We start from the raw sequence: 15,230 nt of genomic DNA on the forward strand, positions 1-15,230 counted from the left end.
TGTTCTGCCAAGCCTTCCCTGCCCACCTCCCCCGTCCATCTTCCAGGTACCTGGAAAGCATTGTGCACATGCCTTTCTGGTTCTCCTTATTCCTGTCATATTATAGCGGAATTTTCTGTTGCCTTGTGTGGGTCTTAACCATACTGTGAACTTCTTGGGGATAGAGTTCCTGTCTTACTCGTCTTTAAGGTCCTAATGGCTGGGCTAGTGCCTGGCTCATAGCAACTGCTCAAAAAAAAGTTTGTCAAATGAATGAATAAGCAGTGGCCGACATGGTGGCCAAAACGTTCTTTCCACACTCGTCCTGGAAAAAACATCTTTTTTATTCAGCTTTCTCTCACTGTCACAACAAGGACACAAATTGTTCTGCTAAAGGAAAAAGACAAACTGACCTTGTGCACATTACCAGAAGAGTAGAAAATAACCAAATTCCTCCCTTCTGAGTTTGGGAGAAGAATTTTTGGACCTTTTTGAGAGAAAGGCAAATGAAAAGATATATGCTATTTTTTATGATGATTAGGAAAATACCTCCCTGGAACCACAAGTCATGTTCTGCGAGTTGGGGCCACAATTAGAGACGGTCAACATTACTCTGGGTTTTGCTTAGTTCTTCCTCTTTCTTTTTTTTTTTTTATTAAATTTTTTTTTTAACGTTTATTTATTTTTGAGACAGAGAGAGACAGATCATGAAGGGGAGGATCAGAGAGAGGGAGACACAGAATCTGAAACAGGCCCCAGGCTCTGAGCTGTCAGCACAGAGCCCGGCGCGGGGCTCAAACTCACGGACCGCGAGATCATGACCTGAGCCGAAGCCGGACGCTTAACCGACTGAGCCACCCAGCCACCCCAGTTCTTCCTCTTTCTATGGCAAAAAGCATTCTTTTTTTTTTCCTCTCTCCTTTTTTCATTGATGAGGAGCTCCAAATTCAACTCTCTCCTGGGTTCAGGGGAGGTGAAGCCTCAAAGCAGAGACATACCTCCTAGCAAAGGCTTCTCCTTTGAGTCTTATCCCCTGGCAATCCCTTCATTGCCTTACTACTCCAGGTTGTCCTCTGTATGGCAGGCAGCAGAGTGATGGAAGGAGTCACTTGTTCTCAGTTTAAACCTGTGGGTTATTTCACCTTTCAGAGTCTGAGGGTCCCCATCTAAGAACACCCATCTCCCAGGAAGCTGCAGTAAGGGGGTGCCTACACCCAGCAGGCCTGGGGTTAGTTCCTGTTTGCTCATCCTGTGCAGGTTCCTCCTCTGCCCGGCCCCTGGCACATCGTTGCTCTCTTCTGAACCTCTCCCCTGCTTATCTTTGTTGCCTATCCTTAACCTATCCCCCACCCCCAACTTTTTAAAAACAGATTTTATTTTCTAGAGAAGTTTTAGGTTCACTGCAAAATTGAATGAACTTTCAGAGAGTACTCATTGATTCCCTCACCCCACACCCACACAGCCTACCGCCACCGACAGCCCACACCAGACTGGTACATTTGTTACAGGACATGAACCCGCACAGATAGGTCATCACCAAAGGCTCTAGTTTACACTGAGACGCATTCTTGGTGTTGTACATCCTATGGGTCTGGATGAGTATGTAAGGATACATTTCCATTAACGTGGAATAATTTTACTTCCCTAAACATCCTCTGTGCTCCCTCAGTTCTTCCCTTCTTCCACCCTAACCCCTGGCCACCCATCCCCTTTTTATTTTTTATTTATTAATTTAAATTGTTATTTATTTATTTTGAGAGAGAGAGAGAGAGAGAGAGAGAGAGAGAGGGCACACGAGCAAGGGAGGGGCAGAGAGAGAGAGAATCCCAAGCAGGCTCCACACTGTCAGTATGTGGAGCCCTACCTGGGGCTCGAACTCATGAACCATGAGATCATGACCTGGGCTGAAACCAAGAGTGAGACACTTAACCAACTGAGCCACCCAGGCACCCTGATTTATTTATTTATTTATTTATTTATTTATTCATTCATTCATTCATTCATTTATTCATTTATTAAGTTTATTTATTTTGAGAGAGAGCGCACACGCGAGTGAGCAGGGAAGGGGCAGAGAGAGAGGGAAAGAGAATCCCAAGCAGTCTCTGTGCTGTCAGCCAGAGCTCACTATGGGGCTCGAACTCACAAACCATGAGATCATGACCTGAGATGAAACGAAGAGTCAGATGCTTAACCGACTGAGCCACCCAGTTGCCCCCGACCCATCTGCTTTGTGGAGCTGTGCCTCCAGTCCTGCCTCGTCTCCCCTTGGATATTCCTCACACCCCGAAAACTTAACAGACACAAAACCAAACTCTTGTTTTCTCTCCTCAAATCTATTCTTTGCTGCCTTCCTCGCCCCCAACCAGCACTCAAATTATACACTGATTTCTCTCTACCTCCATGGCCACCTCCTCAGTCCAAGCCATCATCCTTTCTCCCTGGAATCCTTTCCTAGCTTCTCAGGGTCTCCTGGTGGTTAAAGAGTTTCAGTCACCTTCATCATCTGAGCTCTATTTCAAAAGTGAAAGAAAACACAACGCAGAGTCCAGGCCACTCTGTTGTATGTCTCCAGAATCCCTCAGACCCTGCCACTTCTTTGGGCTCCAGAGGTTCCCAACCACCGACACCTGCATCTCTGTGCTGAGGGCTTTCTTCATAACTGGGGAGGGGGGATGGGCCCATCCCTCCAGGAAGGCAGAAATGAGAGAGAATTAACCCCCTTCCTGGCAGCCAGCCTGCAATGGCCGGGTGAACGGATTTGGTGTAGAAATATCACAGCTCCCCCGCCACTTGGGTAGATGAGCTGAGCTGTGTTTCCCGGAGTGTCTGCACCAGTTAAGTTCTAGTCACCCACAGAAGTGACTTAACACACCCTCGCCGGCCATTTCCCCGTACGATTTGTCTCAGGGTCTAGGAGAACCCAAACTAGGACACAGCACTAAAAAAATTGTAACACAAAATGCTATCCCCAGGCTGGTCATAGGATTTAGGTAGAAATATTCATTTGTAATGCGCTCTGGGCCAGGAGTGCTGGTCATGGGAACCAGGTTGAAAAGCGGAGGATGAATGCCACCCTTCTTAGCCCCATCAGCTTCTCTCTGTAATGCTAAGCGGAACTTGGTTTGGAGACACTACAGAAGTCTAAGCGAGCCTTCCTCCTCCTCGCCCTCTCCCCTCCCTGAGGCCTCCTAACCCATCTCTCTGCCTTCACTCTTGCCTCCTTCCCATTTATTCTTCACTTAAGCAGCAACAGTGGCTCTTCTTCAAACACCAAGCAGGTCAGTTCATGTCCTACTTAGAACTCTCCAATGGCTCCCCAGTGCATTGGAGTAAAACCCAAATTCATACAAGGCCCTACACAGTCTGAGCCTCTGCCTCCTTTCAGAAAACACATTGGGCTCCTCCCACCCCATTCCTGCTTCAGCCATATTGGTCTATTCCTACTTTGCCCACACAGGACGTCCAGCACAGGATGTGCTCTTCGGTGGGAATGCTGTCCACTCACATCTGGCTAGCTCCTTCTCCTTATTTAGGTCACAGCTTAGCTGTCATCCTCACCAAGAGGACTTCCTTAAAGACCGTGTGTGTTGGGGTGCCTGGGTGATTCAGTCAGTTGAGCATCTGACTTCGGCTCAGGTCATGAGCTCACAGTTTGTGGGTTCGAGCCTCGAGTTGGGCTCTGTGCTGACAGCTCGGAGCCTGGAGCCTGCTTCAGATTCTGTGTCTCCCTCTCTCTCTGCCCCTCCCCTGCTCACACTCTGTCTCTCTCTCAAAAACAAACATTTAAAGAAAAAAAAAGGCTGTATGTGTTATTCTCTCTCGGCCCTTGTTTGTATCCTTTGTTCAGACACATACAAGCCCCAATAAGGGCAAGGGCTGCTCCTATCTTATTCATTACTCTGTCCTCAGCACCTAGCACAGTGGCTGGCACATGGCAGAATCCTAGCCCATTTAGACGAGTCTGGTTGAAGACCTGGCTAAAAACACACGTGTATAGGCACTTCTGACCTCCCCAGCTGACACTTATGTCTCCTAAATGCCTTTGGCAGCTATCATCAACATAATTCTTTTGGAGATAAATCCTGTGTGTTTGATCAAAAACCTTCTGGGGTGCCTGGGTGGCTCAGTCGGTTAAGCGTCCGACTTCAGCTCAGGTCATGATCTCGCGGTCCGTGAGTTCAAGCCCCGCGTCGGGCTCTGGGCTGATGGCTCAGAGCCTGGAGCATGCTTCCGATTCTGTGCCTCCCTCTCTCTCTGCCCCTTCCCCATTCATGCTGTGTCTCTCTCTGTCTCAAAAATAAATAAACGTTAAAAAAAAAAATTAAAAAAAAAAACAAACCTTCCACCATTGCCTTGAGCCAATATTTGAATCATGTTGTGTGTCTTAATCGTTTCTGATGGCTATCTTAGTTTGCAGCTTGAGTGACACTTCACTTTTCTGAAGCCCCTCATTGCTTGAGAGTGTATTTCCTAAAAACAAGGACATTCTTTTTCATAATAACCATGGTACAATGATCAAAATCTAGGATATTAACATCAACACACTACTGCCTGATCCCCAGACCATATTTAATTTCATCAATTGTCCTAAAAATGTCCTTACAGCTGGCCACACAATCTTCCTCACCCCTCCATGATCCATTCCCAAATCACACCTTGGATTTGGTTTTCTGGTCTTTTAAGTTTCCTTTAATCTGGAACAGTTCCTCACTCTTTCTTTACCTTCCTTGTCCATCACTGTGTTGAAGGACACAGGCTGTCCCTTTGGTAGAATGTCTCTTAGTCTGCTTGTCTGGTATTTCCTCATGATAAGATTTGGGTTAAACCTTGTTGACAGGTATACCACTGAAGTGTTGTTCCAGAGTTTACTTAACCAATCTGCTATTGGTGGAGGTTTGTGTTGCTTGAAATTTCTCTCCCTATTATGATCTTTATCCTGTAGGCCATCTTTGCACACATTCTTATCTGTATCTTTGGGGTATATTTCCACCAGTGAAACTACTATGACTAAGTGTTCTGTGTGTATTTATGAGTTTTGGTATGTTTTGCCAAACTGCCTTCCAGAAAGGCTGTGCTAGTTCACGCTCCCTCCACAATGAGTGAAAGTGGTGGCTTCGAGATTTTGCCAACACTGGATCCAAGCAGTTTAAAACCTCCTTTCAGCAACCTCTGCTTCTCACATTGATCTGTCTCCTATTCCGGTTTCTTGAATGTGTGACTGGTTGGTCCCAAGAGCCTAGAAGTTGTTTAAAGGCAGGACTCGCATGTTTTACTCATCTTTGTGGTCTCCCACGGTACCTAACTAGGCTCTCTGCCTAGTAGTCACTCAATAAATGTCAAAGGAAGGAAATAACAAATGATTGAATGATGACGGCGTTGTTATGCCCAGAATTCGTGATCCCCAAATACCGCCAGGGAGCCGAGTCCGATGTAAAAGCAAAAGAGCCTTTATTCGAGCTAGCTCGAGCTCAATCCCCCACCTGCACCAACGCAGCGGTGAGATACCAGGGAGAGAGAGCGAGTTTCAAAAAGACAAAGGTTTTATTGGGGCCTAGGGGCAGTTGGTGAGGTAATGGCTGTGGCCTCAGCCGATTGGCTGGGGCAGGGTCCGAGTCCTGTTAGGCAGGTGAGGGGGGGCGGGTTACTCAAGGGGAGGAGGTGTGGTCAAGGTGAAGGACACAGAACAAGATGGAGTTGGCTGGCGTAGGCCCGCCCTTTCAGGCGTATATGTTCATTGATTCTGTTCTGACATGCTGGGCAGAAATGGCATCAATAGTGGCAGCCCAAATTCCTACCACCAGAGCCTTTATTTACCTAGATTAGCAAGTGGCCCAGAGCCTTTTACCACTTTCCATTCCTGGGCCTCTCCAGAGCCCTAAAGAATCTTTCTTGTTGCCCATATTGATCCTAGGCGTGTTCCTCACCTCAGGCATCTGCCCCATGGCAGACAGCCGCTCTGGGCTTCTCAGCTCCCTTTTTGCCCTTGCTCCAGAAGCTTCTTTGGGCTGCTGCCAGTCTTCTTGCACACAGCTCTGGGTCTCAGTGTGGTCACATGCCTTTCTCTGAATTCCCTAGTGCCAGCTAAGACAAGTGATTGTTTTAAAATGAAGGCGTGGGGATAACACATGGTAATTACAATGCAGACAAAGGCAACAATAAAGCAGGACCATAAACCATCCTGTTCGCATATCCTATCATCTGCCTAGCTCCATGGGAACACATTAGGGACCATTTTTGTCCTTTGTAATATCCCTCCTTCCCTCAGGTCGCAGGGATCTGCTCCTACATGGAACACCATAGATCTTGTGTCTTTTCCCTCATCCCAGCCCTCCTGCACCCCTCTCCCCACTCTGGGCTTCTCCCAGAAAGAGAATGATCCCCAGCGATGAGCTGTCCCTCTATGAGGACATCCCTTTAGAGTATTATGCAGCACAATTAAATCCTCACTCTTCCCGACTTCTCCATTCCAGAGGAGGAAGTTGGCTTCATTTTCAAACAGCTAAAGCCTCTCCAAGTGTTTTCCCCAAATAAAAGAGCCTTCTTCCCCCTCAGATGAATTTTTTCCTCCATCCTTTCCATAACAACAACACAACAAAGTATTTACTGTTTGCTCAAATAGTTTGTGACTCCTTTTAGTCATCAACATCTCAGAAAAGCTGGAGCCAGGTCACAGAGCACATAGCCTGTACAGCACACTCACTACGTTCAAAGCCTTATTATGGGCTCTATCTCTCTGCTCTGTTAAGGCTACTTGGGTAAGGGGCCCCCAGTCATGTGCAAGGAGAAGCTGCTTTTCATTTTCCCAAGGGTTTGAGATGTTGGAGCAGGAGGTTGACAGGGTGAGCGGAAGTGGGACAGCAGACCATGAGGAAAGTAAAGACACAGTTCAGTTTTGCCCTGTCTTTGGTTCCCCCTCAAGTGGGAAAACTGACGTATCTCAGAGAGAAGGGGGAGGAGCGTGAGGGCCGCAGGAAGGGAGCTTGTGGAGCGCTGACCCCCACGTCAGTGGGGCAGCACAGCTCCTGGTTTGGAGTTTCCTAATGGGGCGACTTAATGTGGCTCAAACCTTCTTCCTTCGGAGGAGTCCCACCCCACGCCATGCAAAGCAATCTGTTTGTCGGTTGTCCTCCCGTTGCTCCCCGAGTGGGTCAGCTTGCTGACCTAGGTGTTCTGTTTGTTATTTCTTCCTCCTCTCCTTTGCCTCTCCCTTCTGTTCATCTCTTCTCACTACCCCCCACGCCGCGACTCTTGCAAGGTTGCTGCCGCTCAGTAAAAATGCTACAGTTTTGAATCATTCGAGAAAACCATGCAGTAGAATGGAGCAGTGCTGCATCTAGACTCAGGCACTGGTCTGGGAGTCTCAACCCTGCAGCTTTCTGGTTAGGGGTCTTGTATTTCTCTGGCCTGTAATTTTCTTATACTTCAAATGGGACTAATAGTATCTACCTACTTTTCAGGTAGTTTGTACCTTGTTGTTCAGCACATGAATATCATTCATCACTTGCTCTGATCCAAGTAGTCACTTATCACTGGTTTTTTTTTTTTTAATGTTTACGTATTAAACATTAAAAAGGTTTTTTTTTAATGTTTACGTATATTTGAGAGAGAGACAGAGACAGAGAGAGAGTGGGGAATGGGCAGAGGGAGAGGGAGACAGAATCTGAAGCAGGCTCTAGGCTCTGAGCTGTCAGGACAGAGACCAATGCGGGGCTCAAACTCATAAGCTGTGAGATCATGACCTGATCTGAAGTCAATGCTTAACTGACTGAGACACCCAGGTGTCCCTAAACATTTTTTTTTTTAATTCAGGTGAAATTCATGTTAATGAAATAAAAGTAATCATTTTATTTATTTTTAAAGATTTTTTTTTAAGTTTTTAAATGAATCTCTACACCCAATGTGGGGCTTGAATTTACAACCCCGAAGCCAAGAGTTACATGCTCCACTGCCCAAGTGAGCCAGGTGCCCCCAAATTAATCTTTTTAAAAAATTTCTTATTTTTAAGCAATCTCTACACCCATTGCAGGGCTCAAACTCACAACCGTGAGATCAAGAGTCATATGTGCCACTGACTGAGCTAGCCAGGTGCCCCCCCCCAAAATTAATCATTCTATTTTTTAATTTTTAAAAAATGTTTGAGAGAGAGAGCAAGAGAGTGCACATGTGCAAGTGGGGCAGAGAGAGAAGGAGAGAGAGAATCCCAAACAGGCTCTGCACTGTCAGCGCAGAGCCTGATGTGGGGCTGGAACCCACCAACGGTGAGATCATGACCTGAGCTGAAATCAAGAGCCTGTTGCTCAACTGGCTGAGCCATCCAGGTGCCCCCAAAAGTGAACAGTTTGGAGGCATTTAGTACATTCACAGTGTTGGGGGACCACCATCTTTATTTAGTTCCAAAACATTTTCATCACCCCAAGACGAAGCCTAGTCCCCCAGTAGGCAGTTTTCCTATTTCCTCTAGCCTAGCCCCTGACAACAACCAATCTATAATTCTGTCTCTATGAATTTTCTGGAAATGTCATATAAATGCAGTTAGACGCTGCCTTTTCACGTCTGGCTTCTATCACTTAACAAAATGTTTTTGAGGTTTATCCACCTGTACCCTTGTACTTCATTCCTTTTTATTATTAAATAACATTCCACTCTATGGACACACCACAATTTGCTTATTCAGGCTTCTGCTGGTGGACATTTGGGTTGTTTCCATCTTTTGTCTATTGTGATCATGCTGCTGTGAACATTTGTGTACAAACGTGTCTTCTTCCTCTCCAGTATATATGTGGGAGTGGGAACTGCTGGACCATGTGTTAATTCTGTTTAATGTTTCAGAAACACAGATGTTTTTTTAGGGAAGAAAAAAATTAATGTTAACAAAATCAGGGGTGATGGAATGTTGCTACATCTTGGTTATACAAGTATATACATTTGTCTAAACTCATAGAACTGGACACCAAAAAAAGGTGAATTTCATTTCAAGTTTAAAAGGTGGATGACAAAAAAATGTTCATTAATTCTTTAAAAAAAATTATTGTTTCATTGTTACGGGAGAAGATTGGTAATAATAAATATGTTCATCCATGGACAGCTAGTTAAATGAGTCATGGTCCAGCCGTTCAAGGGAATGAACATCCCGCACCCTAAATAAGAACAGGCTAACCTTTCCCCCACCTCTTCACAAAGAGTGTCCAGATTCAGCCCAGAGAGGAGGGGATTCCTTGGAATCCTCGTTGGATCCTGAAGCACATGAGGGTTGTAGAGCTTTGAGATGTAAGTAATGGAAACATTCCATGACCCAGTAATCACTTCATGAGCAAAATTCCCTTCATAGTATGTAGGAAGAGTTTGCATCATATACCAGCTGGCTTAGCCCACCCATGGACAGATTTTAGGCCACAAAAACGTGGACCCTGAGGCTTACTTTTGCCATTTGGGGGCTGGCTGCAGCTCTTCAGAGTTCATGCTAGATGGCATCCTCTCCCTATGGATGGAGGAGACCAGCTACCAGGAATGAGTGCTCCACCTGCCAGCTCCTGCACGAGCTCATTTTTACGTCACAATACCCGTGACTTTGCTTTTACGGGAGGGGCTCAGCCTGCCCCAAATCAATTGGTCCAAATTAGATATGATATTCCATTTCACGTAACTGTCAAAAAAGCCATCTGTGCAAAGCATTACATTTTTAAACTCCGAGTATTTGACAGATCCCATTTAACATATAACTGGCTAGCTGGGACTTCAAGGAGGGAGCAAGTATGCCCTCCTTTTATTGGGTCAAATATTCACGTACCTGCCATGGCTTATTTTAGGACAGTAAAACCTTCATATTCATGTCTTGGAGATAATTGGGCCCAGAGTCTCGGGAGTAAGAGAAAGTTTATGTTATTGCAGCATTAAGGTCAAAACTGCTGGAGAGCCCCTTTCACCTATGAGTCATCTGGTTTTAAGGGCGCCAAATTTTGCATTCATCTCACCTCCTCTTTAAGAAGAAATTCTACCTTTATTGTCATGATGGTATCCATAGTTCCACTGTAGGCCTCCAGGCTCCAACAAATGAACCTGGATTTGGTCACGTCTGGCCTCATAGATGCTACTCATAAGAAGACCAGAAGTGGGTTTTTTGTTGTTGTTGTTCTTTTTTGATGATGGTTTGGATTCTTTTCTTATCTGTATTAACAGAAAATCATTGGCTTTTAAGTAGATTACTAGAAAAGAGACTATTTTTCCTCCTTCCACTCTGGATTAATTTTTATACTTTTGCTGTGCAATTTCCTTACCGAGTTAAGCATTTTCCTCCACCTAAATCTGAGTGCTCAGTGCTGAACGAAACAAAAAATGTCCAGCTTTCTGTGCACCATTTTTGGAGTGACTATCTTGTGTTTCACTCTGTCTGAAAAGTGAATTAAAATTCGTATGCTTAGTTAAAAAAAAAAAAATTGTGCTATCAGTTTAACTACTGGGCTGATTGCAGGAGACAGCTGGATTTGAGGGTGGAAGTGTAGCCAGAGAAGCGGGAGTTCTGGGGACTGAGATTGTCCATGACTTTCTGTGATACTGACCTCTGATACCAGGAGGTAAGTCTCCTACTTTTCCTTTTTAATATCTGATCTGGCAGGGACATGGGGATTTTGATAGTTAACTAGAATGGATTAACCGGATCCCAGAGGCCTAGGTGGGGCTACGTCATGCCATGTTTGCTCCAAGTCAGAAAATATTGCTATATACTCACAACGTGCAAGGCATTTACTAGATTCTATAGACAAGGGAATTGGAAGATGATATAGACACATTTCAGGCCGTCAAGTATAGAAGGCAGATACCTAAATGACTAGCCTCACTGCTCACTTACCCGTTGACCTTGGGCAACAGACCTAATTCTCTGAGGCTCAGTTTCCTCTCTATACAACGGAGGCAACAACTTTGTAACTATTCAGGACACAAGCTGATCTACTGTGGAGACATTCCTAACTGAATATGGCACCAAGAAGGAGGCCTTTCCTTCCCACTAAAGAAGGCCACGTTAAAGTGCTGTAGTTCCAAGAGCATAGAGACCACGTGTGGCTGGGACCATCAGTAGACGTGTGCATATTGGCAGGAACCTCTTTTCTGAACTTGCATGCAAGAACCCGATAGATGGGTGTTTAGATGTCTAAAGGTCATAATCATCTGACAACAACAGGATGAAGCCTCCCAACACATTTATGAAGATCAGCTGGTTCATCGTGAAACCAAAGGCTGCTAAAGCTCCACATGTTGCTTGGAGGTCACTTGTTTCCAAACTGTGATGTTTCTACTACTACCCCCATTTCATAAATATTATTAATTAGAATGAATAAATGTTTTTAAAAGTGACTTGACTGTTGGGGCGCCTGGGTGGCTCAGTCGGTTAAGCGTCCAACTTCGGCTCAGGTCACAATCTCGCGGTCCGTGAGTTCGAGCCCCGCGTCGGGCTCTGGGCTGACGGCTCGGAGCCTGGAGCCTGTTTCGGATTCTGTGTCTCCCTCTCTCTCTGACCCTCCCCCATTCATGCTCTGTCTCTCTCTGTCTCAAAAATAAATAAATGTTGAAAAAAATTTTAAAAGTGACTTGACTGTAAAGATAAATATTAAGTAAATAGAAGAATGATCAGTGGTCTACAGCATGGCAAAATTTTTAATGTCAAATTTGGTAACCCCTGGGACCATCCACGAAGGGACTTCTCAGAGGAGGGAATGTAACTGGAAACCTCACACTTCCAATCCCACTTTCAGCTCTCATTTCTCCTCTCTTGGAATCTTCCTCTCTGTTTCCAAAGTCCTTGTGTTTGTGTCCAAAATGATCCTTATTCTATTCTATCTTGGTAGTCTGCCTTCCAGTTTGCTTTCCTTCCCACTGGCCAGCTCTCATGGGAAATCACCGTTGCTTTCCCCACAGCGCTTGGCACATGGCGGTAAACTCCGAAGAAGGAAAGAATAAACGGGAGAATGAAAGCATTATCTCCAGCTGTTTCCTGATGATTAGGAAGCTGTGATGCCAGGAAAGGCTTGAAAACTCCAGATCCAGTACTATTCAGAAAGGCAGTTGGATTACTCTGGCAAAAGCAATCTATATTTTAGGACCAAGATAAGTTTGTGGCTTTCCTGAATAGTTGATTTCTATTTACAAGAACTCTGACCCAGCAAGCAACGTTAGCCATGTCATACAGGTGCCAAATGAAGAGTGAGACACTGTGGCTTCTTTGCATTTCTGGGTCAGCTGATCCCAAGTGGATTTGGAAGTCAGTATTTGACATATGCCCATCCCTCTCAAACTCACCCACTTTTCCATTTGGATTTCCATTCTTGCGCTCAGCTAGCAAGATTCTCTACTGATCTATTGATATTTAATAGACGACTCTTTCTCGAATCAAACCCAGTTCTCTAGAAGACTGCAGCTGTTAATGCAGTTAATTGAAAGGAATAAGGCTATAATGGTGGAATTATAGGAAGCTATAACGGTGGAGTGGAAAACCCCCTTAAGTCTTAATCACTTAGCCAACTGCCTGCTTTGCTTTCTTACAATACAATTTAAGTTCACTCTGGCAGCCAAATAGGTCAATTGCAGCCAAGTTTTGCTGGCTAGCCTGAGGTAGCCAGAAATTAAGTGCATAGACTCTGAGTCAGACTGCTAGGTTCAAATCCCACATCTTCTGCTTCTTAGTTGTGTGACCTTAGGCAATTTATAAAACTTCTCCTAACCTGGTGACTTTATAAAAGTGGGCTATGTTCTCTACTTCATCCGGATGTTGTGTTCAATGCAATAATCCATGTAAAGCGCTTAGCACAGGACCTGGCCCACAGTTGGATCCAGTAAATTTAGCCACTATCATTCCATTCTCCCTTTGGAATGTCCTAATTTCCTCACAGAGGCACAGATACTTGAAGTGTAACCATTTATTTTGTAGGCAGGATGTCTTACCATGCAGCAGAGAGAGTAGCTAGGCTTTCACTTGCTGAATGACCGTGCAGAACCCACTTATTCTCTCTGGGTCTGTTTCACATCTGTCAAATCAGTCGGGACAGGCAGGATTTTCCAGAGTTACAAACTCAAATGTCTACAAAGGCCAACTAGGTAAAATTAGGCAATCACTGGGGACCTGGGCTGGGTATAAGATAATAAGAGTGTTGGCTAACAACATAATATGATAACCATAGATAGGATAACCAGATAATATGGCTAACCATAAAACTTTGCTGCTCAAAGTGTGGTCCACTGACCAGCAGGATTGACAGAACCTTGGTGTTTGTTAGAAATAGCAGAATCTCAGGACAGACCTAGTGAAACAGATCTGCATTTTAACAAGGTCCCTAGGTGATCTCTACGCACATAAAAGTTTGAGAAGGCTGCTTCGGAGCACAAACCATCTAAAGGCAATCAACTTCGCTTAGTTTTATTTTGTTTTGCTTTAATGTTCAGTCACACAAACTTTGGGTTCCAACAGGCCTCGGGCTGTAGTTGGTGAGCTCTAAGATGCGGCCAGTTCTAGGATTCAGAGAAATACCCTATCATTATAAATCACGCCTCTGGGCATGTGGATATATAGCCAAGACCAAGCCTGGCTGGGTTGCTTAGAACAGTAATTCCTGCAGTGGAAGATGCCTAAAAAGTCATCTGCTCAGCTCCCAGTCTTCTGACAGGCATACTGTTATTGCCCCCACTCTGCAGACGAGATCAAGTGAGGCCCAGGGAGACCCCCAGACCCAAACCCAGACACCAGGAAGCGGTGGTGGTGGGTATATGGCATCAGGAACAAGACAATGCTGTGCTGTTAAAATCTGCGACCATTCCGGTTTCCAGGGCTTCGAAAGTCTATTAATTCCTGTACATTCTCCAATGTGTAGTAATTGTTCTCTGTTTCTCCCGGCACCTCCCTGCCACTTCCTGGCAGCCCTAGGGACAGAAGGTTTCCTCCTTTTTGGCAGAGAAGGCCCAGAGCCGGGTTTCTGAACGGATATCCGGCCCACAGGATGCAGAGGAGGCAAAGCCCTCATTGTTCCTTGGGGCCAGCCGCCCCTCCCCCAGCCCGGAGGACACTCGTCGCCGACCACGGGTGACTGAGGGCCCATTTCCCAGGAGTGGGACGTTCAAAGGAAGCAAGGGAGAGAGGCTGAGAGTAGATCTGAAGGCTTGATGTTCTGAGCAGACAGCTGAAAGGCGCTCAGAGCCCCAAGATAAATACGCTTGGAATCTGAAAACGTTATCTCCAACACAGGCTCCCCGCCGTTACTCATTACTGTTGTCCACGGCCGACTCGGGCGATTCCGTGTGCGTTTTCATAAATCGGAATGTTTGACTGTAACGAGGATCGTGGAATCGCGGGTCCCGCTTGCTGCAAGGCACTTTATTAGCAGAAAGGAGCCGCTTCCCACGCCCGGATCCCCCGAGTGCCCGCCAGCGCGCGGAAGCGGTGCCGAGCCCTGGGGGGCGCGGTCCGCGTGGACCTGCCGCCGCGCCGCCACCCCGTGGCCACCAGGGGGCGCTCAGGCCGCACGGCTACCCACGCCGCCACCAGCGCCGGGTCGCCGCCGGCTCGCAGACCCCTTCGCGCCCTCGGCGGAAACAAAGTACACCTTTGTCGGCGTCCCGGCTCGTGTGCGTGTGAGACCGCGCACACTGGCCGGCCGCAGCGTGCGGAGCCCGCCGGGCTGACCTTCCTCCCACCCGAGCACGCCCGGAGGGGCGGCCAGGACCCGCGCCGGCTCCTGCCGGAACGCGGCGCTACGCCCGCCGCCGCCGCCGCCGCCGCCGCCGTGGCCCGTGGACTTCGCTTTCCCGGCTCTCGGCAAGGCGGGAAGCGGGCCAGAGGGAGCCCGGCCCCGGGACTGGGGGGGGCTCCGACTCGGCCGAACCGCCTTCGATTCGCCCGCTGTCCCCTCGCAACCCCGCGCCCCTAGCCTCCCCGGGCCGCGCCCGCCTTGACTCTGGGTGAGAGTCCCGGGGCGGGTCTCGGACTCCGGCAGCCGCGCGCCAGTCTGGCCCCAGCGCCGCGGGTCCTGAGGACTCCAAGTCCCAGCAGGCCCGGCCCTGTGAGCGCCGAGACAGGAGGCGCGGCCCGCCTGGCGCCTGCGCAGTGCGGCCGCCCAAGGCTGCTAGTACCACACCCCCGGGAGGGACGGAGGGGAGGCAGAAGCATCCGAGGCATTAAAGCATCCGAGGGAGCCGGAGGGGTGGAGAATGGAGTGACAGAGAAACGCGGAGGGTGGGGGGTGGGGGGGAAAGTGTTGAGGGAGGGGGGA

The sequence above is a fragment of the Puma concolor genome, chromosome D2 (assembly GCF_028749965.1).
Source record: "Puma concolor isolate L17-30 chromosome D2, mPumCon1.1.hap2, whole genome shotgun sequence".
Lineage (NCBI taxonomy): Eukaryota > Metazoa > Chordata > Mammalia > Carnivora > Felidae > Puma > Puma concolor.